The sequence below is a fragment of the Rattus norvegicus genome, chromosome 1, assembly GCF_021556685.1.
Source record: "Rattus norvegicus strain SHRSP/BbbUtx chromosome 1, alternate assembly SHRSP_T2T, whole genome shotgun sequence".
Taxonomy (NCBI): Eukaryota; Metazoa; Chordata; class Mammalia; order Rodentia; family Muridae; genus Rattus; species Rattus norvegicus.
The window spans coordinates 267,580,868-267,608,090 of record NC_141534.1 but is presented as its reverse complement, the minus strand read 5'-3'; the positions used below and the strand labels follow the sequence as shown (position 1 = coordinate 267,608,090).

General features: G+C 47.5%; 1 protein-coding gene across 6 annotated transcripts in view; it reads left to right on the top strand.

The window, feature by feature from the left end:
* The window catches only part of Gpam (glycerol-3-phosphate acyltransferase, mitochondrial), a 64,032-nt gene that overhangs the window by 2,513 nt on the left and 34,296 nt on the right, over positions 1–27,223 (top strand). Inside the window, exon 2 of one of the 6 annotated variants that reach the window (XM_087551726.1) lies at positions 5,325–5,392. The gene's annotated coding sequence lies outside the window, so the exon portion shown is untranslated. 6 annotated transcript variants of the gene reach the window in all.

Genomic DNA, 27,223 nt, shown 5'->3' with positions numbered 1-27,223 from the left:
GCATTAGAACCGTTCCCCCGACAAGCATGCAGTAAGTTAGTTACAAGTTATAAGTTAGTTATAAGTCAGTGTAGTAAGTGGACATTTCACAGTTCTATGATTTCCCAACATGACCATGTGATGGAGCCGTCAAGAAACTGCACACGGCTGACAGCAGGCTAAGGGTGGGTGTGTGACATGTCCTGTGTGTTCTATGACCCTTTCATGCCTGTGAGCTGTGAGAGCTGACTCTGTGCAGGCTTGTGAGCTCGGCTGTGAGACCTCCAAATGAGATGCTTTGGGGTCTAAGCTGTACCCTCTGTCAAGCTCTGCCTTCTCCACAGAGCACATCACCTGCCTCAGTTCCTGTACAGACTAAGGGAGATACATCTGGCTTCGACGTAAGCTAGCCGGAATTGTGAATGTTCAGGCTCTCGCGCACGGTGCTTTGCTCTGGTGGGTCTTGTTTGTCTCCTGTGTAGATTGATGGCTTAACATCACCCTGAGCTCCAGAGGACCATGCTCAGTGCTTATAGCTGGAGCTGGGACTATACATCAGGCAGGTCTAGACTCAGCCGAGCTTGGTTGCCCAGCATGCCTTGGGCCCCTTGGCTTTGGGTTCATCATACCCTGCTGCCTGACCTAGAATATTCCTGTCAGGCAGATAATCTTGCCCTGTCTGCCTCCCTGTCACTGGAGGATCCTCCATGTTGAGGGCCATCAGCCTCCCCTTTCTTCCCCAGGTCTAGCATCTGCTTAGGCCACTAATGCTTGTGGGCCCATACTATTACCTGAAGATGCCCACTCTGAGTTGTTTTCCCTCTGCTCCCAGAATAATCTCGGTGTATTTGCTTCTACCCTAAGGGTCTCAAGTTAAGGGACTCTCCTTGTCCAGGTTAATCCTATTAGAATCACCGTAGATGGTGGAAGAACACAGGTTATTTATATCTGTAACTGAATCCTCTGTTTCTCCTCGGTATTTTAAACCTTGTTTTCCTCCATCTGTAAAATGGGCACAGCACTTCTTTCATGAAGTGACTTTGAGAAAAGAGATTCTGTGATGGACTTACTGTGTTTTCAGCCTAGGGGACAGGGCGAATAGGGAGGCAGAGGAAACCAGTTGCCCTTAGACAGGCTAAGTATGAGTGGTGTGCCAGGCATGAAAAGCAGCACACAAATCAATAGGCCATTTGTGTCTTCCGAGAGCACAAAAGACTTAGGAGGGAGTGGGATCCAGTCATGAAAGCACTGTTTGGTGAACTACAATGTTTGCACGCTTCGCTTCACCTGACGCGCAGCAGAGGCCCTGCATGGGCCAAGGACCTGCTTACTTCGGGGCTCAGAATCTGTGAAGAAGAGAAGAGAGCTGTACCGAGACGTCAAGGGGCCCAAGGCATGCTGGGCGACCGAGACGTCCCCAAGACCGAGTCGTTCATGCTGGCGTCTAAGATGCTCTTGAACAGCGTCCAAGCACGGATCAAGAGAGAGCCACAGGACCCTCTGGTGCCCTGTTTGCTGGCGGAGAGAGGCTGTCTCACCTTGGAAGACCCTCACCGGCATTTACTTCCTACTTCTTCCTGCTGGCGGAGACAATTACCTTCTTTACTCTGCCTCAGGAATTGCGTTTCGCCTGCAGCCAGCATCCCACATCCCATCCCTTCACATCCCACAGGCAGAGCTTGGGTGGTAAACCTATCCGGAAGGCTGCTCTCTGCTGGGGAACCTCTGAGAACAGGAGCCTTGGAGGTGAGCTGGAAGCTGAGGCTTTAGAGATGGGCTCACGGTTTCTTCCTTGGTTGCCCATGGTGTTCCCTGAGCTGCCCACTTGGCCTGCCCTGGGAGTACCAGGTGCCTTCCTCTGCCATCTTTTATGAACTCTCAGGCCAGGACATTAGAGACAGTACTTAGAAAAGTTGGTTAGCATATTTTCCAGACAAAAACAGTGGCCAGGGAGGCAGTTGGAAGGCTAACAGATGAAAGGAGACTGCCATCGGCTGGTGACCTCAGGCTCCTGAGCTGCACTGAAGGAGCCTCCCGCTGACCCCCACTGTACCCCAACCCAGTCTCTGACAGCTTATCAATTCTCCTCATTTCCTTTTCTCTACCTGGAGCTTCACAACTCCCTTTAGCCCTGGGCACAAGGGGTAAAGGACCTCGCAGGGCCTTGGATGTTTTAGCCAAAGATGCTCGAAGGAAACAGTTACTGGCAGGGTGGATCAGCACTGTGAATTCAAGGCCCAAAACACTCGGCACTTGTATTCTAGATCTGAAACTCCTCCCTGGATGGGCACTCAGAGGATCAAATGTTGAGAGAGGAACAAAGATGCTATGCAGGGAACACTACACGGGGAGATTTCCAAAGGCAGTTCAGATGACCCATTATTCTCCAAGGCAACCACACTCCTGCCTCTCCCTCCACTGGAGAGAAGAACTTGACAGCATCATTGCAGGGTGGTAGGGAGGTGGTCCATTGTCAACATTCCGTTCCCAGAACCTGATCCACCCCACTTCAGTGCCATCCAGTTCTTCCATTGCACTTCAGATGTGGAATGGGGTTCTGGGGTGTCATGCTGGGTGTGATAATGAGGTTACTCAGTCCCTATTCCTGGGGGGCCTCCACAGAGCCCCAGTGGCAGCAGCTGCTGCAACAGGCCTGGTTTCCTCCTTCCCTACCCATCTGGCTGTCTCACTACACTGACCTCACTTCAAAACTTTGCTTTGTCTCCACCCAGGATGGGGTGTGTCTGTGTATTGGGCTTCCAGTATCCTGCTATAAACCAAGGCATTCAACCTCCACCGCTCCCCAAAACAGAAAAAAAAACCCACAAAACACTGCACCACCACCACCGCCGCCACCACCACCACCACCGCCGCCACTACCACCACCAATCACATAGGCTGCTCCACCCAAGGCTAGGACTTCCGTTTCCTCGTGAACCGGTAAGCTAGCCTAGCCTTCTCTGCAGAGGAGGGGTAGTTACATGGACTACTTGAACACTGCTGGGAACACTATTTACATTGAGTCAATTCCAAATAGCAACGAAGAAGAACAAGGGCCTGGGAGAATGGAAATCAGGGGGCCAGGCAGCAGCAGAAGGCTGGTTCCCCCTCCCCAAGCCCTGCTCCCAAATGGACCTCCACAGGGACTAGCAAGAGATGTTGATTTTTGGTTCACAAGTCCCTAAGCCCCTTGCAGCAGTATTAATCCCAGCCAAGTCCTCCTTGAACCCCATGCAGTCGTCTTGATCACTGACACTTGGGCTTGCTGGATAGGTGGGATACCCTGCACCACTCTTAGATAACAGAGAATGGGCCATAGGTCTGAGCAGCATCACTCTGGGTCCTTAGGACTCTGCTTCCTCAGTGCTGCTCTGGTCGGTCAGCATCCTGACCCACCTCTAGTTAGTCCTGGAACACGGCAACAAGGCAGCGGCACCCCATGTAAGGAATTCTCAGCCCAGAAGAGGGGACAGGCCATTAACAGGAACTTCACCTGACACTGCAGAGTGGAGCAGTGCGGTGTGTCACAGGGCAACCCTGTCCCTACTTTGACCTTCACCCCCTTCTCTGTCCTTGTCCTGGTTCATCTTCTTTCATAGCGAGGCCTCTAAGCTATTTCTCCAGCGGTCTCTAGTGACTCTGTAACACTCACAGATCCACATAGGCAATGCCTTTCCCACTAAAGATGAATTTATTAGTGTGTGTGTGTGTGTGTGTGTGTGTGTGTGTGTGTGTGTGTGTAAGGATGTGAATGTGTAGGCTAAGGTCAAATGTTCCTCATGCAGTATCCTCTTAGGCTTTGAGACATAGCCTCTCATCAGGACCTCTACCCTGTTGGAGCCTCCTTCCTCCTCTCTCCTCCTGTCTCTGCCTCAGATCCCAGCCTGGGATCAGAAGCCCAGCCCACCTCTCTTCTGCCCAGCTACAGGTGTCTTCATTCAACCAATAGTTGTAAATTACGGGGAGCAAGGTTTGCAGGACAGAAGTTGGCCTACCTGAGACTCCACTAGACCTTGGGATACAGAGTTTAGCATTACAATACATGGCAACAGACCGAATCCAGCATCTGACCTTGGTGCTGTGAATTGGACGCAGGTCCTTGTGAGGTTGCAGATACTTTACTGACAGCTGCCTTCCACCCCCGCCCTACCCTCATCACAGGTTCTAAATGAAGCTAAACATATACAGTGTGAGGACTTGTGCTTTCTAAGAGTCTGCCTTCCATGCTCGTTGGAGTGGAAAACATTCATTTTTGTCAGGCGATGGCGTTTACCCATTGATGGTTTATATTAATACAGTGCCCGGTACAATTAAAAACAAACCTACGTTATCTCAAAAGTCGTGTCCAACAGACTGCCTGCTTGTCACTGAGGCTAAACCTCATGTCCCGGAATGTATTTCATGGCATCTGATTTCCCAGACCGTCCTAGTGACAGGGACATAATTCAGTTTTTATCTCTTCCTATGACACTTGGCTGGCTGTGTCAGTCAGACCCTTAAATAGAAGCTGCTGTCTTCTTGGTGTCCCAGGCTCCTGTATGTTTAATGCCTCAAGTATCTACTTTCTGGGCCAAACTCATGAAATTCTAAAAGGGATTTAATCCATTTCAGACAGCAGTGGAAATAAAAGCCATCGGTACCCCGTGTTATCGGGCTGATTAATTTTTTATTGGTATTTCAAGATGAAAGGAGTTGTGTTAACCGGGCTTGTCAGCTTCCTCTTAGGTGCTGCTTAGAGACGGCTCTAAAAGCTGCCGGTACCCTGGCCTAAGGTGGCTGCTGAGGTTGGGGAATCATGGCATCATTAGATCTGCTCGGGGTACACAGGACGTCAGAGGCCTCTGGTTGCCTCACTGCTTTCCCTGTGCTCCAGCGCACTGCCACCCCCACTCACCAGTGCTTGAGGGAAAACCAGAAAGCACACACCAGGGGACTCAGATTCCAATAAGCTAAGTCGTAGTGGCCGGGTAATCGGGCTGTAGTTGGGTCTTTCTGGGTTCGATGTTGTTTAAAACAAGCGGGTCTCACTCAAGTGTGTAAGGTGAGTCCAGCCTGTTCTCAAGGTTGGTTGTGCAGCAGCAACCGCACAGAAAAAGCTCACACTTGGAGGGAGAGCTGTTTGGACTCAGACTTGTGCATCCATCACCTGGTAGATGCTTTTCTCTCCCTGTTGGCCCGCCTCTCTCCCTCGGGACTCAACATCTCTTGGCACCAACCACAGTGGGCAGAGTTGGGGATCATCCGATACATTGAACTCATCTCCTTTAGAGGCAACTATTTTCTGCAACTTTCTACCTTAATCTACGTGACCCTTGACTGCTACTATTTTTAACTTGCCTGTTTAGTTACTAGAAGCTTTCTTTGACTTCATTACCGGGTTGATCAGCAACCGTGAAGCAGAAACAGCCTGCAGGTGAGTGCTTGATGTTGGCTTGCTGCCTGGCTTTGGGTTACTGTCTTCTGGAACCTTCCTTGAGTGCTTGTTCCAGAGCTGGTCTAGACTGCTGAGTACTGGGTGCTGTCCTTTTGAACTGGCATAGTTGTGACTGACTTCCTTGTGCTGCTTCCCCAGCATGGCTCTCCCCCTCCCCCCCCCACCTCCAGTCCCCTCCCCTGCACTTATTTCTGCCATAGCAGAAGTCAGCAGAGGGAGGCTACTTGCCTAAAGAACAGAGGGAGGGAGGCATCAGTGGTGTTCTTACTGCGCTGTTACCACCAACCAGGTGTATGGCCTGAGCTAGTGTTGTTTATATTTTATTTCTTTTTGTAGGTAAGAAATTCTAGCACCTTTAGTCTTTGAAAAAGCCACACACATACACAATTTATCATATGTATACCCACTCCCCCCCCACTCCTGCTCCTCTTAACACATCTGTCTCCCTATCAACACACACTCTCTCTCTCTCTCCCTCCCCCCCCCCCCCGTCTCAAAATATTATATCCCACTGAGTTTGTTAGTGCTGCCCATATGAGAATGGGTGCGGGGTCATTTGCTAGGACCGTACCCAAAGAAAAGTGATTCAACCTCCCCTAATCAACAAACACTGTTAGCTCCTCACTTATGGATAAAGCCTTGGGAGCTCCACCCACCTTAGTGCTGGAACTTTCTTTTCTTCTTTTTTTTCTCCCTCTCCCCCACTTTCATTTTTTTTTTTTTTTGGAGGCAGGGTCTCACTCTACATCTCCAGTTGGCTTGGAACTCGTATTAGACCAGAATGGCCTGGAATTTACTCTGCCTCCCGAGTGTTGGGATTAAAGGAGCCATCACACCTGGCTCACTGTGGCAGCTTTTAATTGTCTTGATCTTGTGCAAGTGACCACAGCTGCAGTGTGCTGCAGTGTCCAGAGGAGAGCCTTTCACAGCACTTCTCCCCATCTTCCTGCTCCTACACCCCCTCTTCCTCGAGCCTTGTGTGTGAAGAAGTATATTACCAGATTGTCCACCTCTGCCTTCCTTGAAGGAGTTCTTTCTTTCTTTTGAAGAATGCAGAAGCTTATGCTAGCTGCTTGCTTATGTATGCAAGTGATGAGGGACCAAGGGTGAGGGGACTCCTTCTCTGGGTGCTCCTGAATCTCTTCTCCCACAACACCAACTGCTACTTCCTCCCCTGAATTATAAGTGTAGACAGGGCAGAGGCTGTGTTTTGGACACCATGGTGGCTGCTGAGTTGATTCTTCTATGGAAAGCACCTTGGTGTAGTAGCCCTGGCAAGGGGAGAAATGGTAAGAAGGACCTCGGGGTAAGAGCATGTGAGACTGTGTTTTCCTCTGCATGGAGGGCTCCAGAGACCCCTGGAGAACAACGCTGTTCTTGACAGAACAAGTTCTCACACTAACTCCAGTCCTGGTGTTAACTGGTAAACTCCAGTCTCTTTCTAGAATCTCGGCTGCCTATCTGAGCTGAGGAAATGGTCCATCCTGGCTCAGAAAATTGTGAAAATTAAATAATATTACATATGAAGAGCATATAGGTACTACCAAGGTCCTGTCGGTACAAAGTACCGAGAGAAAGTCCATTGCCAATAGTCCACACTATTTTTGTTTGTTTGTTTTATTGAAGAAAATTTCATACAATTCATTCCGATCATATTTCCCCTCCCCCAACTCCTCCCAGACCTTTCCCACCTCAACACCTCCCTACGTTAATGTGGTGGTTTGGATGAGAATGGCCTGCATTGGTGGAAGTGTTTGGGGAGTTAGGGGGTGTGCTTCTGTTGGAGGGGGTGATGTCCCTGGGGTCTTAGGCTTCAAGGTTTCCAAAGATCCTTTCAATTCTCAGTCCTTTCTTCTGCCTTGTGGTTGGGGGTCAAGATAAGAGCTCCCGGCTGTCCCTCTGCTCCATCATCCCAGGTTCTCAACCTTTGAAACCATCGCAAGCCACATTCAATGCTCTCTTGTATAAGTCGCCTTGGTTTGGGGTTTTATCACAGCAATAGAAGAGTAACTCAGACACTGGAGCAACAGCTCTCTGCAGCAGTGGAAACGGGGCAAACACACACAGCTCGAGACTCTGGTGAGCAAGGCTGACTCATGACCGACAAGAAAGGGAGCTTGGGAAAAGGACAGTTAGGGAGGGGTTTCCAAGCCCTGAGCATTGGCCAACAGCAGAGCTGGAGCAGGTGACATCTCTTAGACACCGGTTCCCCATCCTGAGGCTGCTTTCTTGCTCAAACATTAGAGGCCCACTGTTCGGAAAACTGTATGAAAGCTCAAAAAAAATATAGCTAAGACCTATCAGACCAATAAACATCACACATGTGTACCGGACATATATCACAGATGTACCCCATACATTTCACACGCATATAGATCACATATAGATCTCTCTCTCTCTCTCTCTCTCTCTCTCTCATCTCTCTCTCTCTCACACACACACACACACACATACACACACACATACACACACACACCCCACACATGCCATACACTTAACACACAATATCACACACACAGACACACATTTACATATATCACAGATATGCACATTCTTCTCCAGCGCCGCCTTATATACTTCCCTTTCCGCCTGCCATATATACTCTGTACATACATGTGCATGCACACGCTCAAACATCAGCTCACTGCCACCCCGAGCAGAGCCCCAAGGAGGACAGGCCCTTTAAGGTCCAGCTGAGTTGCTGATGCCCAGCCAACACTACAGAAACACCCCCGGGCTCTCTCCATCTCAAAGTCCAGCCCAGATCCAAGGAACTGGTGAACTGGCCTCTTGCTTTAACGCTGATGCTCAGGGTACTACTCTAGTACCAGACGACTTAATGCAAACTGCTCGGCGTCTCACAGCATGGCAGGAGATTCCTCTGGGATACTTCAGAGCTGTGGTCCTCCCTTTTCCCGTGACCTGTGACCTATCACTCCTCAGTTTGCTTGCTTGAGCAAGTGTCTAGGCTCAGTGGCTGGGAGAAGCAACAGTCAGTGTAACTACTTCACGTGTTCTGTCCTCCAACGGCGACTTGTGCTGTGGAAGCAAGTGCAGGTCCTTGAGGGTGTTGTGGAATCATATCTGATTACAGTGTGAATGAGACCTTGGCCAAAGGAAGTAAATTGAGTTCATCTCCACACTGACCCTAAAGGAAGCTTATGCTAGAAAGACCATAGCACAGTCAAGGGTTCAGCTCAGTCCTGGTTCCTGTCAGAACCCCAACAGTTACCTCCCCGACTGAACAGTTTACCTGCCCGCTGTGTTCATTATTTGAAGAGACTCACCTTGCACAGATCACATGCTCAATGATTTTCTTATACTCTACGAGCTCTCTCTCTCTCTCTCTCTCTCTCTCTCTCTCTCTGTGTACATCTATTCATGTATTCTACGTATTCATGTGCATGTGCGTGAGGATGTGCATAGCGTGTGGAAGCTAAATGCTGAGGTCCAGTGGTTTCTTTATTGTTCTTAACCTTGTTGTTTGAAACGAGGTCTCTCACTAGACCCCATGCTTACCAACTCAGCTAGGCTGGCTGCCCCGCACATCTGGGAATCCTCTCTCTGCCTTCACAGCACTGGGATTAAAGGCGTGTACTGCTATGCCAAGCTTTTCATGGGAACACTGGATGGGACCCAGAGGACCGTGTTTGATGATGCTGGGGTGACAGATTGCTCACTGAACCACTGCCAGAGCCTCTTCCCCCCACCTCACTTTAGGTTTTTCCAGTATAGCATAGAATAAGGACTCCCCAAGGGGATGGCTAGTTGTAGCCCATGGGTCAGTTCCTGCCCACTCCCTGCTTGGTAAATGAAGTCTTGCTGGTCCATAGCCCCATTGGTTTGCTTATGTATTATCTGTGGCCTCTTTCATTCAGCAGATTTGGGCAGCTGTCACAGAGAGTATACGGTTAGCAAAGCCTTAAATATTGACTATCTGCCCACCCCCTTTTAGAACACACCGACTCCTCCCTTAGAGGAGCGTTGGAGCCAATAAGGCCTGTGTTCAAATAGGGTTTTGCTTTCTTGTTAGCTGTGACATTGGGGTAGTTGCACAACCTGAAGCCACATCTACTTAATGTGGACGATACTTTGGAGGGCTTGGGAAGAGGATTGGTTGAGTGAGACTGGCCTGGCACCATCCTGGGCCTGGCACCAAGTAAGTGCTTGATAAAAGGTGGCCATTCCCTCCTGCATCAGGCAAGCATATGTGTGTGTGTGTGTGTGTGTGTGTGTGTGTGCGCGCGCGCGCGCGCGCGCTTATGGGTGACTGCCCATCCTTCTGCAGAGCCTAGCAGTGGCCTGCCCACGCTGAGCTTGCGTTCTACTAGGAGCAGATAGAGGGTGACCAAGAATAGAAGATGATGACAGGTTAATTTTAGATAGCGGGAAGTGCTGTAAACAAAATAGAGTGACATAGAATAGAATGAGAAGCCTGGGACAGAAAGTTGCACATGGAGCTAAGAGCTAAAAATAAGAATGAATCAGACACACAAATACTCAGAGGAGGCATGTTCCTGGCTGGAGGAACCAGAAACACAGAGGCCCTGAGCCAGAGATGAGGTTAGACTGGCCCAGAAGAAAGAGGTGGCCTGGGGACTGTGGTACTGAGGGAGAGGGGCATGGCAAAGGACAGTGAGGAACAGTGGAGGGGTGAAAGCCAGTGAGAGCTTGTGCCCTGGGAAGGGTTCAGCTCTGAAGCGGGGAAATCTGAGACAGAGATGGGCCAGAAGTGAAAGCACTGTGGCCGCTTTCTTCATTCTTTGTAGGAGCAGTGTTCCTCCCTCCTTGTTGCCCGTTAGCCCCTGCTGGAGTCAGGAATGAACAGGGGCCTCCTAAGCCCTGGCCTCTGTTGTGGAAATCCCACCAGAGCACCCCATTGAGCTCAGCTGCCTCCTGGGGCTTTTCTCCCACATGGTAGCCCTAACTCACCTGACAAACCTTTAGGACATACTGGCTGGTAACTCTTTGAAATCTCTATCAGGAATCTCCGTGCTTCTCCAGGTAGAGCACTTAAGGGGCGTATCAGTTAACATGATCTCAAAGACTCCAGTGCACTTCCAGCAACAGAAGACCACCAGATAAGCTTTTCGTCCCAAAGGCCACTCAGAATTCATGGCTCTGGTTCCCACAATTAGCATTTCTATTTTGTCCGAATAGCTGAACAGGCGTGAAGGGCCTTCATGATAATATTTTACCTGTTTGCGGCTTAATAGAAAGCATTAGATACCATCAGTTACCCAAACTGCCCCCACAGTTACTAATCATAGCCGTGCCGTAGCCACGGTCACAGAGTGTCACTGTATACGTGGCTTGGCAGTGAGAGGGGACAGTTAGATGCCCACTGTATTAATTACTTTCCCTATTGCCATACAAAACACCTGACAGAAGCAACTGAGGAGACGGGGGCTGGCCAGGCTCAGGATGGAGGAGAAGGCTGATCAGGTTGAGGATGGAGGTGCCACCCATTGTGGAGGAGAAGGTACCACAGCTGCAGGAGCTCAGTCCAGTGCGGCAGGAGTTGATGGTCCAGGTTCTTGACATCTGAGCAGACTGAGACTGGGCTAAAATCTGAAGGGAGGGTCATACAGTAGCTCCATTTTTAAAATCCGTAAAGGAGACTCTGTACTATTTTGTAGGATAGTCATAATGTGGGCATAGATTCTTGAGTACAGAGCCCACGGATGCCATTGGAAGGGCCTTGAACTATCTAAGAAGGAATGAAAATGTTTATGCACTTGGTTTTCCAGGGGCAAGTCCCGGAATCCCATGTGATCGGGTTCTTCACCTTGATGTTACAAAGTTATGGATTACTGCTTTACATTACCACACAGTACCGCCAGTACCACACAGTACTGCCAGTACCGCACAGTACCGCCAATACCGCACAGTACTGCCAATACTGCACAGTACTGTCAATACCGCACAGTACTGTCAATACCGCACAGTACTGTCAGTACCGCACAGTACCGCCAGTACCGCACAGTACCGCCAATACCGCACAGTACTGTCAATACCGCACAGTACCGCCAATACCGCACAGTACCGCCAATACCGCACAGTACCGTCAATACCGCACAGTACCGCCAATACCGCACAGTACCGCCAATACCGCACAGTACCGCCAGTACCGCACAGTACCGCCAATACCGCACAGTACCGTCAATACCGCACAGTACCGCCAATACCGCACAGTACCGCCAATACCGCACAGTACCGCCAATACCGCACAGTACTGCTAATACCGCACAGTACCGCCAGTACCGCACAGTACCGTCAATACCGCACAGTACTGCTAATACCGCACAGTACCGTCAATACCGCACAGTACCGTCAATACCGCACAGTACTGCTAATACCGCACAGTACCGTCAATACCGCACAGTACCGCCAATACCGCACAGTACCGCCAGTACCGCACAGTACCGCCAATACCGCACAGTACCGCCAATACCGCACAGTACCGCCAATACCGCACAGTACCGCCAATACCGCACAGTACCGCCAATACCGCACAGTACCGCCAATACCGCACAGTACCGTCAATACCGCACAGTACCGTCAATACCGCACAGTACCGTCAATACCTCACAGTACTGTCAATACCGCACAGTACTGTCAATACCGCACAGTACTGCCAATACCGCACAGTACTGTCAATACCGCACAGTACTGCCAATACCGCACAGTACTGTCAATACCGCACAGTACTGCCAATACCGCACAGTACTGTCAATACCACACAGTACTGTCAATACCACACAGTACTGTCAATATCGCACAGTACTGCCAGTACCGCACAGTACTGCCAGTACCGCACAGTACTGTCAATGGTGCAGTTGCTGTGCCCACAAATCAGGTCTCTAAGTTTACAATCAGAAAAGAAGACAACCTGTGGTTAAGGAAGAGGGACCTCATAGTTTTAAACACCCCATTTATTAATTATCTGGTACTGGCTCTTGGATCAGTTTTCTAGTTCTTTTAAAGGTGCCACACAGCATCTATCATATTCCAGATATGTCTCCAGACATATTCCAGTCTGTCTCCAATATATATATATAAATTTTTTTCTAACACAAGGTCTTGTTATATATCTCTCTTTTTAAAATTTATTTTATGTGAGTATGTTGTCACAGTTTTCAGACACACCAGAAGACAGCATCAGACCCCATTACAGATGGTTATGAGCCACCATGTGGTTGCTGGGAATTGAATTCAGGACCGCTGGAAGAGCAGCCAGTGCTCTTAACCTCTGAGCCATCTCTCCAGTCCCCTATAGATCTCTTAGTAATTCTCCTGAGTTCTGGGATTATACACATGACATATTTTAAATCTAATCCCTTATCACAGCATAAAGTATTATCATTAATTATTATTTTATTATTGTTATTAGCTTTGTTGAGCTGATGCAGAAAGGGGGGATGGGTGGGAGAGGGGAGAAAGGGAGGAGAGATAGATAGATGACAGTTCGGTAGAATTAAAAAAAACAAATTGCATAAGTTGAATTTGCATCAACATTCCTTCACAAAATATAGATGTATAGCTGTTTAGGCTGTAAACATGAGTTCAGAATAATTATACTTTGGGACAGGTCTGAGCAGCTTTACCTGCTGTCATGCCAAAGCACATTCCTAATAATAACAGGATATGAGATGTGCCACCATGGTTTTAGAATAATACCAGTTTGCCAGTAATGTGTGAGGCCAATTAATTGTTCTGCTTAATTACAATTTGTCTGAGAGTAACTCTGGCTAAATGCATAGGGCTGATTTTGTTAAACAGGCGATTTTATTTTAGGTACTATTATCATTATTTAAAATTCACTGTATATACATGGGCTTGTTCTAACTCTGTAGACATGAGGGTTAGGTAAGATTTATCTCTGAGAAGCTAAAATTCCACTCATTCCAGGGTTTGAGCAACTGCTAAGGCTTTAGATAATCATTAATTCTTGGTCTACATTGTATTTGCTCAATAGTTAATAAACAAAGTGACCCAGATCTACAGATGGACTACTCTAAGGAATTCACTTACAAATAACCCAGAGGAAAAAAATCCAACCTCACTGGTATTGACATTTATTTGCCTGTCTGTTGACTGGAGTTAGGAGGATTTCTACAGTTCTGTATGGAATTTATGGGTGACTGGTGGAAATGTAGCAGGGGCACAGGAAAAGAACTGGGGAGAGCCTTTCCATGTAGCAACTATAGTGTCATTGATAAAGATACATTGTATCATCACAGACAATGAATGTGCAATGAGGTAGACACAGTCTCCCCCCTGAGTGAAGTTGGGAGCGTGGCAAGATCAGGTAGAGAGGGAACTGTGGCCTGAAGTCACACATGATGTTGGATAATGAAACACCCGTTCCCCTGTCTCTGCTTCTGTGTGGGAGATGACTTTTTAACACAGTGAGTGATAGTGTTGTAAGACCCCAAAGTGGTCTTAGCTCAGGAGTGCAACCCACAGAACACAATATGACGACGGACCGATGCAATGGCAAGAGGTTTATTGATCCATGGGCATGGGGTTGCTCATCCACGTAGGGAGAGTCAACCCCAAACTCAAAAAGCACACATCTTTTATACTTCACAGAGGGCAGACCTCAGCAACAGGGCTAGCTGGCTTACTCTCATTGGTGGAACACAGGACAAAGAATCTCTTCAGGCATTGGTTGGTTCACCCCAACGGGCTGTTTTTGGCTTAATTAGCCAATTTCCTCATCCTGCTCTGCACCTGGCCTCGAAAAGTTCCTGGGAAAGGGGACAGAACTGGGTGGTCGGAATGTCAGGCTGACACATCTGGTGATTTTTCTTGGTCTCTTAAAGCATGAGGGATATCATAAAGGTTTCTGTAAACATCCATAGCAAAGTCCATCATATTGGTATCACTAAGAAGATCCAATTTTCCTTGTCATTCTTGGTTAATGAAAACATTCTTGGCAAATGCTTTCGCTCTGGTCTGTCTTGCACCAGTCCAAGAATTTCACCTCTAGCGGCACAAGACGAATGCCCCCGGCCATCCCTCTTAATTCACCACAGGGAGGTGTAGGGGGTCTTTTTCCGAGAACAGCTTTGTTTGTTTTGGCTGGTCTCAACTAAGCCTGGTCACTCTGACCACCAAAACCTTGTTTCTATATTCCCAGAACCTTGTTCTTACAGCTTTGTTTCTCGTATCTATGAAACTTATTTCTTCAATAGCTAAACTGGACCTGACTAAAACCACACCACTGTGCTTTGACTTCGTGGTCACATTTCCCTTAATATCTGATTTGTGTAAAGAGACGGGCATATTCTTCACTGTGAGTGACAAGTTGGTTGATGAGTAACTCATTACTTTGGAAACTATTTCTTTGGGAGTTTGTAACTTAAAAGCCAACGACAGTTGCGTAGAGTGTGTTTTTAATGGCAAAGTGAATACATTTCCCAAGAGAAAAATCTTGAGCTTTTCTGTGTCTTTGAAAATGATAAAACCATATTTTCTCAGAAGTATGCTAAAAAAAAGTGAGTGTTGGTTAAATTTGGTTAATTTTCCTAATTAGACTGAGTGAGTGAAGTCCCAGTTTTCTTTGAACTCATTAGAAACAGAAAATATGCAAAGTAGTTCTGACCTTCCTTTCTGTGAAAGGCCTTTGACGAAGGCCAATGCTGGGAGACAGGGGATAAAACAAGATCATTGTAATGGCTATTCCTGGTTGTCAACTTGACTATATCTGGAATGAGCTATAATCCAGAATTGGAAGGCTCACCTTTGATCCTGATCTTGAGGCTGGGAGATAAAAGTTTCTGACCATGGATCTTGGTATGGAGATCTTGAGGAAAAGTGGCTACGAATCCCAGGAGCTTAAGGCAAAGAGATCTCTGAGTTCAAGGTCACCTGGGACAAAGCGAGTCCCAGACCCAGGTATGGTGGTACACACCTTTAATCTGGGACACGACTTCTGCTGGAGACTTATATAAGGACATTGGAAGAAGGAAGAGTCTTTCTTTTTTGCCTGCCTCCCTGCCTGTCTCATGGGACAGAGCCACCGCTAGATCCTTGGACTTCCATTCACAGCTGCTGCTGGGGAGTCGGACTACAGACTGTAAGTCATCAACCAATTCTCTTACTATATAGAGACTACCCACAAGTTCTGTGACACTAGAGAGCCCTGACTAAGACAACCATCTCTGGCCACGTCTTGTTCTTCCTTTAAGTATTTGGAAAGTCCTTTCATGATTATTGGGCAAAAGTGATCAGATCCCGTCTTCTTGTTGGTTTTGCTCATGGCTGAGACAGCCCATTCCCTCATACTCACCTTGTGTCATGCTCACATCTGTGAACCTAGCGCCTTGTCTCTTTTGTATTTACATTGTCTCCAGATGCTGGTAGGGGTGTGGAGTAGACAGGAAGTCCACTGCCATCTTCCTCCATTGTGAGAAGAAGCAGAGTGCTCAGGAAGTGCACATGTGTCCTTCTTGAGGAACTGGAAGAGGATGTATTAGTTATTTTCTGTTGTTTCAGTAAAGCCCTGCAGTCGAGGCAACCACAGTAGGAAGGGTTTATTTGGGAATATTATTCCAGAGGGCTTTGAGGCTCTCATGGAGGGAAGGGTAGCAGTCGGAGCAGGAAGTTGAGATCTCACATCACCAATCACAACCTTGAAGCTAAATGAACAAACTGGAATGGTTGGGAGCCTTTACAACTGATGAGTTTCCTCCAGCAAGGTTGTACCGTCTAACACCTCTCACTCCAGTGACATCACCAATTGGGAACCAAGAGTACAAATGCCCGAGACGATGGGACCATTCCTCATTCAAACTAACACTAGAGGCCCCAGCAGCTAACTTCAGAGAAAGGATGAGAAGAAAGCGAGGATGGGGAGTTAAGGAGTTAGGTAAAGGTGAACATTGACAGGCAGTGGAAAATACGTTTAAGACATTAGTGTGTAGGGGATGATTGAGTACATTTTAGTCAGTTGGAATAGGGGTAAGGAGAGATGCGTGTCTGACATAGCCTGTGTGGCCTCTTTAAATGGTTGTTCTGGCTGATGTGAGGAGGGGATACTTGGAAGGCAGAGAGTGGCAGAACTAGATGTGGGGGATCCATGTTTAAGCTGTTGGCCTCCCAGACAAGAGACGTGGGTGGTTAGGCTAGAGCAGGAGGAAGGGGAGAGAGGTGAATGATGTGTTCTTGGCACATCAGGAGGCATCACTGATGGATCTCAACTTGGATTGGTTATGGGAAGAAACCTAGGATGATACCGAAGTTCCTGGTCAGATAAATAGAGTATGTAGGATAGAATTAAAGAATCAAGCCTGCAGAAGACATCAAGAGAAACATAACCGGTGAGTAGAGAGGAAGTTAGAAGGGTATAGGCTGTCAAATCAAGCTGAGCCTTTATGCTGGGCTTCTAATTGTTCCATAAGCCAGCATAACTCATACAAGAGTAGAACAGTCCCGTTGCAGGTATTCTAGTCTGCTAGGATCCTTCTGTGGGACAGAATGCTTACTTGCCTTTCATTCCTGCAAGCATCTGACTTTCACCAAAAACCTTACCCAGCATCTTTCAAGAACAATGGCAAATTTCAGAGATTCAAGTCTTAAGCAATATTCAGGAACAAAAGATTTTTCCTAAGCAACTTGTTATCTTCAGAGGTGCCATTTTGAGCCCAGCAAAGATGACGACTTGCCCCATGTTGGCGTGTGCAACTGCCTGGCTTCTTAGAGGTTCTGGCGTTTCTTCAACCATATTAAGGCCTTCTAATCATCTCAGTCCTACCAGAATTGCCCCTGGTTGTTCTGGAGGTCATTCTGGTTGCTCCCCACCCCCACATACTTGATTGGACTATTGTAGCTAGTAAGATGTGGACAGAACTGATAAGTGGATGAAGAGGTCAGAATTCACACTGTGAGAACCAGGGAGGTGTCTGCCAGTACATGGCTTCCTTCTGCTTGGCTTGCTCAGTTATCTGCATGAGTACAGCTCTGTAAGAAGCTTTTGCCCAACAAGCATGCAACATGTGGCCAAATTAACCTCTGCTGTCTTAAAAATTGGATTTGCTTATTGCTGCACCTTAACTCAGCCTGTCCTGACCAGAGAAAGCAAACTGGAAGGGTTTGTGTGACCTTTGAAAGTCTGGAGAAAAAACTCTTTTCTGGGATTTAAGCTCAGGTCCAACTGAGATCTTTTGAGACTGTCGAAGAACTATGGGGGTATCCATAGCCCTCTCAGCTAGGCATAACAATGGCTGCTACTGAGCGAGTCCCACCAGTGGCCAGCAGTGCTAATGATTTTGTATACATTGTTTCATTCCCGTTCGAATGATACAATCAGTAAATGCAACGAAGCTAATCGGCATTTCCGGGTGGGTGAACTAGGTCAGAGAGGGTTAAGGCAGAGGCAAATGTAGGAGGAGCTCCACAGCCCTTACTGGTGTCTCAGACATTCTGCTGTAAAGGTGTGCATGTGTGCGCATGAATGTGTGTGTGTATATGTGTTTGCAAGTGTGCCTGTGTGTGAGTGTATGTGTGTGCATGTCTGAGTGTGTGTGTGTGTGTGTGTGTGTGTGTTGGGGGTGGGGAGCTCTGATCTCCCAATGAATCCTTCAGTTCTGCAGTTAACTCCACCTGAGTGACAGTGCTCTGTGCTCTTCTGGCGGAGGGCCTTCCTAAAAGGACCTGTTCACTCAGGCTGAGGATGTGATATCCCAGCCCTCGTTACCAGGCTATGTAAGACTTAGGGGCATGTGCCCTGGAGTCAGGAAGATCTGAATTCACCTTAGCTACGTTCACCTGGATGTCACTCTGTGCCTCAGTTTCCCCATCTGGAAGGTAGACTTATAAGTAGTTCCTGGCTTGTGTGGCTGTGGGAAGGATGGGCCCCTCATTTGCATCTTTGGGATCAGATCCTCTGTCCCCTTCCCTGCTGCACACTGTCCACCGGGGAAGTGATGGCTCAGGCTCCCTCGAAGCTTGCTTTGGGGCTCATCAGGAGGCTGGATGGTGTTTAGAGCGTTGAGAGAGGAAAGGCAGGCTCTGCTCTTCTTGTTGGGCGGTGGCTCTGTAATCAGGTTCCTCTTGGCAGCTTGCCTCCTCTGTCACAGTTGGCTCCATCTGTCCAGACCTTGGGAGCATAGTTTGTGTTCTTGCTAATCTCTGGTTGCCTCACAAGCCTTTTGTTGTTTCAATAATTTCTGGATCTGTCTAAGTGTTTCCCTGTGTGAAAGTCCTACTCAAGCTCCCTGGTGTGCACTGTTTTCCCTCCTGGTCCATGGCTGAGAGGCCAGCCTGTGACAGTGTCTATAGTGTGCCCAGACCTGTGCTTGGCATGTAGTAAGTGCTGGATAAAGGGAGCTTACAAAATAAACCTACTGCCCACAACCTCCGGTGCTGCCAACTCGCTCCAGGCACGCTTCTGGGAACATCAAAGCTCCTAGGCCACTGCCCACTCCTCCTTCCGGATTGCTCACAGCTGTAGCCCTACCTGTCTGTTGGCTCTTACCTAATCTGATGAGGTAAGAGAGATGCAGACTCCACCACAGTATTCATATCATACGTAACAAACTTTAAGATGTCAAACCTCTTACTGTGCCTTATTCATCTGGTTCTGACTTTCTCTGCAACTCTCCACACCAGACTGGCCACCTCAGACTGGCTACTCCAGGCTGGCCACTTCACACTGGCTTTGGCACAGCTCTGTGGCTCTGTGTTCCCTCTGGGTCAGTCTGCCATGCTCCTTTGACTCCTGGCCAGGTGTTCTCCGTGCTCCTTTCAAGGGGAGGTAGCTTTCACCATGGGTACGATTGTGGACCTCCACCTAGAAAGCCTCTCTGATTGTTACTAGGGTTTCTGGCTTTCCTAAGGGTTACTAGGGTTTCTGCGATGCTCACCGTCTGAGTTTAGGTGAGACAAGTGAGGTGTAGAAGGTGAGCAGAAGAGATTACAGAAGGTGCTCTTCAGGGCACAGTGACCAAAGATGGCACCGAGAAGGCAAGGCTCTCCTGGGCTTAGGGCAGACAAGGTCAGAGAGTTGATCAGATGGGAAAATACTTTGGTTCTTTGGAGCAGACAATAGCCAGATTGACTCTATGCTGACCTATTTGTTTAGATAGTTTTCTCCATTCTTGAAGTTTCAGGAGTGGATATCTCTCCTAAAGGTTTTTTTTTTGTGTGTGTGTGTGTCCAGGACATGACAGGCCCATTTATTCACACTTACCTACTCTATTTTATTTATTTACTTATATTTATTTTGAGATGGGGTTACGCAGCCCAGGCGAGTCCTGAGCTAATTATGTAGCTCAGGGTGAGCTTGGCTTCCCAATCCTTCTGCTTCTACCTCCTGAAGACTGAGGTTACATAATGGGACATCATGCCCAAGTTGGATTATCTCTAGTAGAGGAGAAAATAATAATAATACATCTTTTCTCTATCAGAAAGCCAGATAGTGAATCATGTGCTTTAGAAATGCCATGTTTATAATGCCACGTCACCCTCTGGGGCCAGACAAACAAGTCTTGGATTCTGATTCCATTCTTCGGATCAGTAAGCCAAGCCCTGCAATTCCATTCCTGAAGCTGCTACTGATCAGGGCAGGAGCCACTGTCAGTCCCCCTCCAGCCTGCTCATATCTCCTTAGTGACCTGACCGTCATGCAGCTGGTGTCCTCTCTGTGCTGTGATGTGGCCTCTTCTGTCCTTACTATTTTCTTTATTATCCCTTGTCCTTCTTCCCACTCTCGTGCCAAGATCCGCTGGGTTCTTCGCTCATCAGAACCACATCTGTGCCTGCCACTTTCATTTTTCAGCCAACAACACTTAGTAAGATGCCTGGTACTAAACAGACTCTTAGTGGGTCATGAACAAGTGAATGTTGAATTAACCCATCTTTAAGCTATTGCCCAGAATTCAAAAGTGATCTTTTTAGAAGTCTGCTTCTATCCCTTACCTGAGTATGGGGGCCCTGGCTCATTTTTGCTGAGTCTCCTCATCCTTGCCTGGGTCCTGTGTGCCTTTAAGAGCTTTGCTTCTTTTGTGACGAGCTCTACCATGTGGGCCTTCCCCAAGGCTCTCAAGACACACTATCCTGGAGACCTGCTGCCTGCTCTGTCTTCTCTTAAACTTGCCTTACACCAAAGCCCAGAAGTTTACACTACTTCTGTCCTGTCCACCTCAAAACTTGTTTTAAAAAAAAGTATCATTTGAATCTGGGTAAGTGGTTTGAGGCTCTCAGGTTGGCCCACTTTTCATGGTGTGGTTTTTTGGAGTCTCTTGAATTTTTTAGGAGTGAGAATAGTCATTATTTGCTGCTCAGAACTGTTCAGATGTGATATGGGATTCTTTGAAGCAGCAATGATACGATGATGTATCAATCCAAAGGTATTGTGTAGTTACAGGTTCCCAGCCAACATCCTACCTAACACGGGGATCCTCCTTTGATTTTATTTGGAACTTAATATACTCATCCATTTAGTGATGGAGCAACTTTCAGTGAAAGTGAGGCCCTTGCAGTGTGGTGAACATGCTCAAAGTGAGTCAGGGATGTGCAGTCCCCTATGGCCTGAGGTAGCTTCAGAAAGACATCGAGTCCGCCCCTTCCACTGCCAGCCCTCAGCCTGCTTGACTGGCAAAGCTGACTTCCCAAGTCCTTCTCTTCTATGTGTCTATTTTTTTTCCAAATGGTTGAATCTTTCTGGCAGCAAGAAACCTGCCCACAATTAAAATCAAAGCAGATGTGCCTTTGCAGGAGAGTGACAGAACCCTATCCCATGTTAGTGGTTTATGTAGGTGGGGACCTGATGACACCTGGCCAGCTGGAGCTGGCAGGAAGCAGGGGAGCCACAATGCCTGCTGTGTCCCTTTAACTGGGAGAGCAGAGCTGGGGCAATCCTCACAGTTGCTTCCTTTTAGGTCACATTGCCCTGGACTACTAGGTCACGTGATCCTCCTGGCTGCAGCAACAGTTGCAATATTCTGGAATGAGATTATCATAATTGGCTTAGACAACCTTGTTTCATTCCTTTCTCAGAGCCTCGCAAAAGATCACCCTGAACGAAATCAGAGGGAAAGAAAAGATATTAAACCAGCGGCTCTCTCAGGGAGAGAGACTAGGGGAATCCTAGAAGCCGCAAGCCAAAGAGCTAGGAGCCGATTTGAATCTTTCGGGGAACAATTATTAAACAGGAGTTGAGTAAGTATACCGGACTCTACACCGTAGAGAAGAAGCTTGCTCTCCTGTCTGGTTAAACTGTATTTACAGCAGAGTGCCTGGCACACAGTAGAGGCTTCATAAATATTTACTGGATAATTGAATGCCCAAAAGGAGCCTGGAGAAAAAGATGAGAGAAAGGCACGGACTCTTTGTCATTCAAATGATTTCTTCTAATAGAACTTTCTAGAATAATTGTTATATTTTTATATCAAGCAATGCCGTAGCTACTGCCTGATTAGATTTTTGAATTCAGTTAATGCCATTCTTTTGTGGAGAAGTGTACATTTGTGGGTCAGTGTTGAGGTGGATCAGTAGCAACTGGAACAAATGTCCTCAGGTTCCTTTAGATCACTGAGGGAAGCCTTTCAAAGAGGAACCATTAAACAAGCAGCGTAAATACTGGGGAACTTGTAGAGCTTACTGTGAGAGAGGCTTGAGTTCCAATCCTCACTGCTCTGGTCATACATGTTACTTATACATGCCGTGAACTGCACAGTGTGTTGCTTTTAGTTTTATTGTTGTAAGTTGTCTGCTATCTTTTAAAGGTCATTTTAATAAAAAAGTTGCTTTGGGGTCATTAAGGTCCTGTAACTCCTTTGTGTAGGTTCAGATGTCAATATATAGCATTTTGCCTGTTGTTTGCTTGGAAGTCAGTAACATTTCTTACAGCCTGGGTCTTCCAGATAGGAATCCTTTCAGTGCTTACCTTTCTCCCTCCCTCAGGGACACCCGTCGCGTACACCCACCCAAGTCCCCTGATGCTGTCCTTGTTCACTGCTTATTTCTGGTTCCCCAGACCTGCATGCCACATAGTTCTGACTCGGTGTTTTAAAGTAACTTGTTTTACCTTTTGGTAATATTTAACCTGCTGTTAACTCATCACATGTATGTACATGTGTGTGTACAGGTATGTGTGTACATGTTTATATGTTTAAAAAAGTCTCAATGCTTTTATAAGGTCTATGAGTTTGATTTGGATTTTTTCTTTTTTTCGAAGACGGGGTCCCTTGTGGCCTAGCTGGCATTTAGTTCACCTTATGGTGAAGGGTGACTTTGAACTTCTGACCCTTGCCTCTACCTCCTATGTGCTGTTATTCAAGGTCTATAACACCACACCTATTCTTATGTGGTGCTGTAGATGAGATGCATGACTTCATGCATGTTACCTAGGCAAGCGACCTACTAACTGAGCCACATCCTCTCACGGTCTAGATTTGGCTGGGTCTTTTTCTGTGTCTCTCCTCTACCTGCTGTTAACTCTACTATAATCTCTAGCATTCTAAATTTGTGGGTTTCCCCATTTCTGCCACGCATTGCTCTTTTCCGTTTCCCCTTTTCTTTTATTTTTTGCATGCCTGAGTAATAAAGTCAATTTGACAACAGTGAGAATTTCACTTTGTGAGACACGGGATATTTTTAAATTTTATTCTCTATACATTTTCTTCTCATTATTCTTGGACACTTCGGTGGGTTTTTTTGTTTGTTTGTTTGTTTGGTTTGTTTGTTTGCTTGTTTTCGAGATTGTCCAATGGGTGGGGGCAGGACTGGGTTTTAAGGTTTGTTAAATAGATCATAATATGACTTTATAGCAGGGCTAATTTTGCTCTGCTACTGAGATGAGACCATTTGTGTCATGAATAATGAGGTTTCCAGACTCTTCGAAGATCAGGCATTTTAACGGTCATGTATGACCACCAAGAATCTAACTCTTGACTTGTAGGAACAAGAATGATCCCCATCTTGTGCAAGCCACAGTGAGTGTTCTCCTTCCCTGCTTGTGGATAGCTTCCTGATATGTGTAGGCTAGTTCACTGAAGACTGGACTGAGCTCTGCAGGCCTCCATGGCTCCTTTTCCCAAATAGCTGTCTCCTCTCTGGTACTCTGCTCCAGCTCCAGCGTTGATGCCCACAGCCTCTCAATTCTACTTATTGCAGACTGCCTAAACCTCCTTGAGTTCCCTCCTTGTGTACCGAAGCCTGGTAACTCTCTCTAGGTGATAGGCCAATAAGGGCTCAGCTCATTCTGCTCCTCCCCCTGGACTGTCTATCTCGGGCACACCATGTCTGATTTTTGAATGTCACTGTTTTATACTGCCTGTTTGCTTTTCGTTGTATTAAATAAGACAGCAAATTCAGCCCTGTTGCTCCACATTGACTGGCTAGACTGGTTGCTATAAGTCATTCTGCTGATAAAATAGATTATTGCTCAGGGTGCCACCTGCTTCCAAAACAAATTTCATTGTGTAACCAGAACTCAGCATGGCAACCCACATTGACATACACGGCCACTCTTGTGCAAGAAGAGTCACTATGGCTTTTATGTAAGACACACTTTCCATATGGCATACATTTTAGAATTTCTATGTCACTCTTTTTAATTCATTTCTCCTCCTCCTCCTCCTTCTCTTCTTCTTCAATCTAAGTTTTTCCTTCATGTTTTCCTTCCATGCCTTTGGGCCCTGTATCCTCTGCACAAAATTTCACAATGTTTTGGGATAAGAAGAAAACTTGTAGCCAAATACCCTCCTTGAGAGCCTTCGTGAAGTGTTTGTTTGGTTTTTTTCTTGCTAAGGTACATGTGAGGCTAAATCAAGGCAGGGTCTTTGCTTATTCTGCTCTCTGGGGTTGTTTCCCAGAAGAGAATATTTGCTTTGTAGGATGGGTTTATAAAGAGAAGTGAAAAGTCCAGGTTAAGGGAATCTAGTTTTTCTTGTTGCACCTCAGCTTCAAGCATTTATTAGATGCTTGTTATATTAATTAGGACCCTGATGTAAGGCACTGCCACCATGGGTTCGTCACCCTCTCTCTGGCAGTCTGATACTGATTGATGAAGACCCGAGACATGGCGCTCTGGTTAACCTTTGAGAAGCCACAGGAGGATGTGATAGTGGAGGCCTGGAGTGAATAGGGAAGGCTTGGAGTTCAGGGATTACAGTGCTGGGATGAGAGGCAGAAGCACAACAGGAGCGGGATAGCATCTCAGGGCCACAGAGGGGTTGGGGGTGGGGCAACTGCTGGGGAACATTGGGGACAGAAGAGGCCTCTCTGTTGTATGCATGGTGTGCTGGGCCCAGGCATTTGGATTCTAGAGAGCCATGGGCATGTTTTTATTGGGTTACCTGTGCACAAAGATTTGATGGGAGCAGATTAGGCTGATAGCACAAGACGGACAAGAACCAATAGCAGTGACTTGAGAACAGAGGCCACATCTTAATCATTTCTGTGTTCCCAGACCCGATGTCATATTTAATGTGTGTTTTCATTTTAAATTGTTGGTGCTTTTCGATAACCATCAACCTGTCAATAAGGTTGGCAAATATTGCAAAAGAGCCCCTTCCTGCCTACTGTTGTTTAAATGGCTCAAGAGAGGTAAAGCTGGACTCAGACTTCCTCAACGCCTTTTAAAAAAAGGTATTTTAATAGTATATTCATATGTAGTAGTTTGTGTGTGGAAGTGATGTTAATGATTCACGAGTACAATACAAAGTAACAGAGTTGAGTTAATTAGCATAGCATTATTTCATTCACGGTTTTTGAAATTTATATTTAAGCACCCTTAGGAAGACAGAACTCAGTCATTTAGCACAATCACCACATACGCTGTTCTGCGCAAGACACCTCAAAGGAAACCACCTCAAAGGAAACCATCTGAGTCTTCCTGCCTCGGCGGCGAGTGGCTTTGTATCTTTCAAGCCTTATTTTGCCTATTCATTTTTTTTTTTTTCGCCGTAGCGGCTCGGTCACTCAGACACTTCACAACGTTGCCCTTTGCAATACTTGTCTCCTCATTCTTCCCAAATTCCGCTTGGTCTCACATACAAAAGGGCAAGATCGCGCACAAGTACCTAAACCCACGTAGCCCACACGCACACCACCACAGGGCCTGGTGCTGGTGAGGCGCTCAGGATGGCTGAGGTTACGCAAGGAAGATGACAGACAGACAGACCCACAGACCGATACAAGGCATGCAGAACGGGTAGTGTAGCCACCAGGCTCACTCGCCATGCTCAGCTTCTACACGGTACCCTTCACTCAGGCGCGTTATGCAAGGCCCCGCCAGCAGGCCTGACGTCACTACCACGCGCCTCCTGCGTCATCGCGGCGCGCCGCTGCAGCAAGCGCAGGGCTGAAGCGCTGGCAGCTGTGGGCGCCCAGGCGCGAGCTGCCGGGCGGGTGGACCCGAGCGCTGTGCGAGCTGCGGCTGCGGGACGCCGCTGGGCTGGAGCGCGGGGACAGGTGCGTGGGCGCCGCTTTCCCTGGGCCCGCAAGGGTTTGCAAGAGTCCGGGGCGGACTCCCGGGTCCCCCGTGGAGTGGGCCGGGCTCCGGGAGGGGTGGGCACCGTATTGCTCCAGGGACCCGGCTGCAGTGGCAGCACCCGCAGGGCTGCCATCCCAGCACCCTCCCTCCCGAGGGGATGGGGAAGGGAAACCGAGGCAGCAGAGGATTCCGCGAGCTGCTGGCTCATGGGACCACCCGCTGACAGCTGCTACGCCAGATCGGGCTGAGCGCCATGCACCCCAAGGTGTCCCGGGCGTGCTATGGAGACCCCTGCCCTCCCTGCACCCCGAGACAGCCGAGTCGGGTGGCATGCTGCCCATTTTCCAGATGGGGAAAGCAAAGCGTAGCAGTTAACCAGCTAGTCCAAATTCACAAGCGTGGGCAGCCAGGGCCTTGAACTCCGCAGGGGCTCACTTGCCTCTGCTTGTGGCAAACTGTCAGATTTTGTATTCTGCCCTGGGATTTTTTTTTTTTTTTCTTTTTCTTTTATTCTCCTCCCCTCTCCTATAAAACAGTCTGGCTTGACCTCAAGTAAACCCTGTGGGGCTGGAGGAGCAAGGCGTGGACGTCTGTTGGCACAAGCCTCCTTTTCCTCCTCCGATCGCCTCATTTTTTAGGCTGCAACGCGCTCCCCCTGTTGTGTGGCCATTATGAACCGGAAGTTGGTAGCCGCGGTCGAATCTTTATAATAAAGAAGAACTTTCCCACCAGGTGCAGTGATGCTTTACTGGTCTCTGGTGTCAGCTGATTGCTTATGCTGAACAGCTAAGGACAGATGTTGTTTTGAGGCGAAACAGTTATCAGAGCAAATCCACGTGGGGATTGTAAAGAGTCCAAGTGTTCCTCTTAGAGAACACTGTTCTCTCACTTTAAGAGGTGAATCTAATGCCTGGTGAGAAATAGCCAACAGCTAAAATAATTAAATAAAGATTATATAAGAAGGTTTTAAAAATTTTTAAAAAAGTTATTTCATACGTATAAAATGTATTACACTAAGTCAGGTTATGCTGGAGCTGGAGATAGGGCCCAGTGGTTAGCGGTGCTCGCTGATCTTTCTGAGGATCAAAGTTTGGCTCCCAGCACCCACATCAGGTGGCTTACAAACTCGGCCTCCTCAGGCATCCATATGTATATGCATATACACGCGTACATATTCCTAAATTAAATAATAAAACAGTTTTGTCTTCATCCTTCCAGGAAGACTCAGTTATTAACAAAGGTGAAATAATTATGTTGCAGGCCAGCATGATTACAAGTGCCTTATTGTGAAGTGCCTTAAGTTTTCCAAGTGACTGTTCTTGGCCGTTTTGCCCAGGAAATGTTCAAGAAATACTGAGATAAGA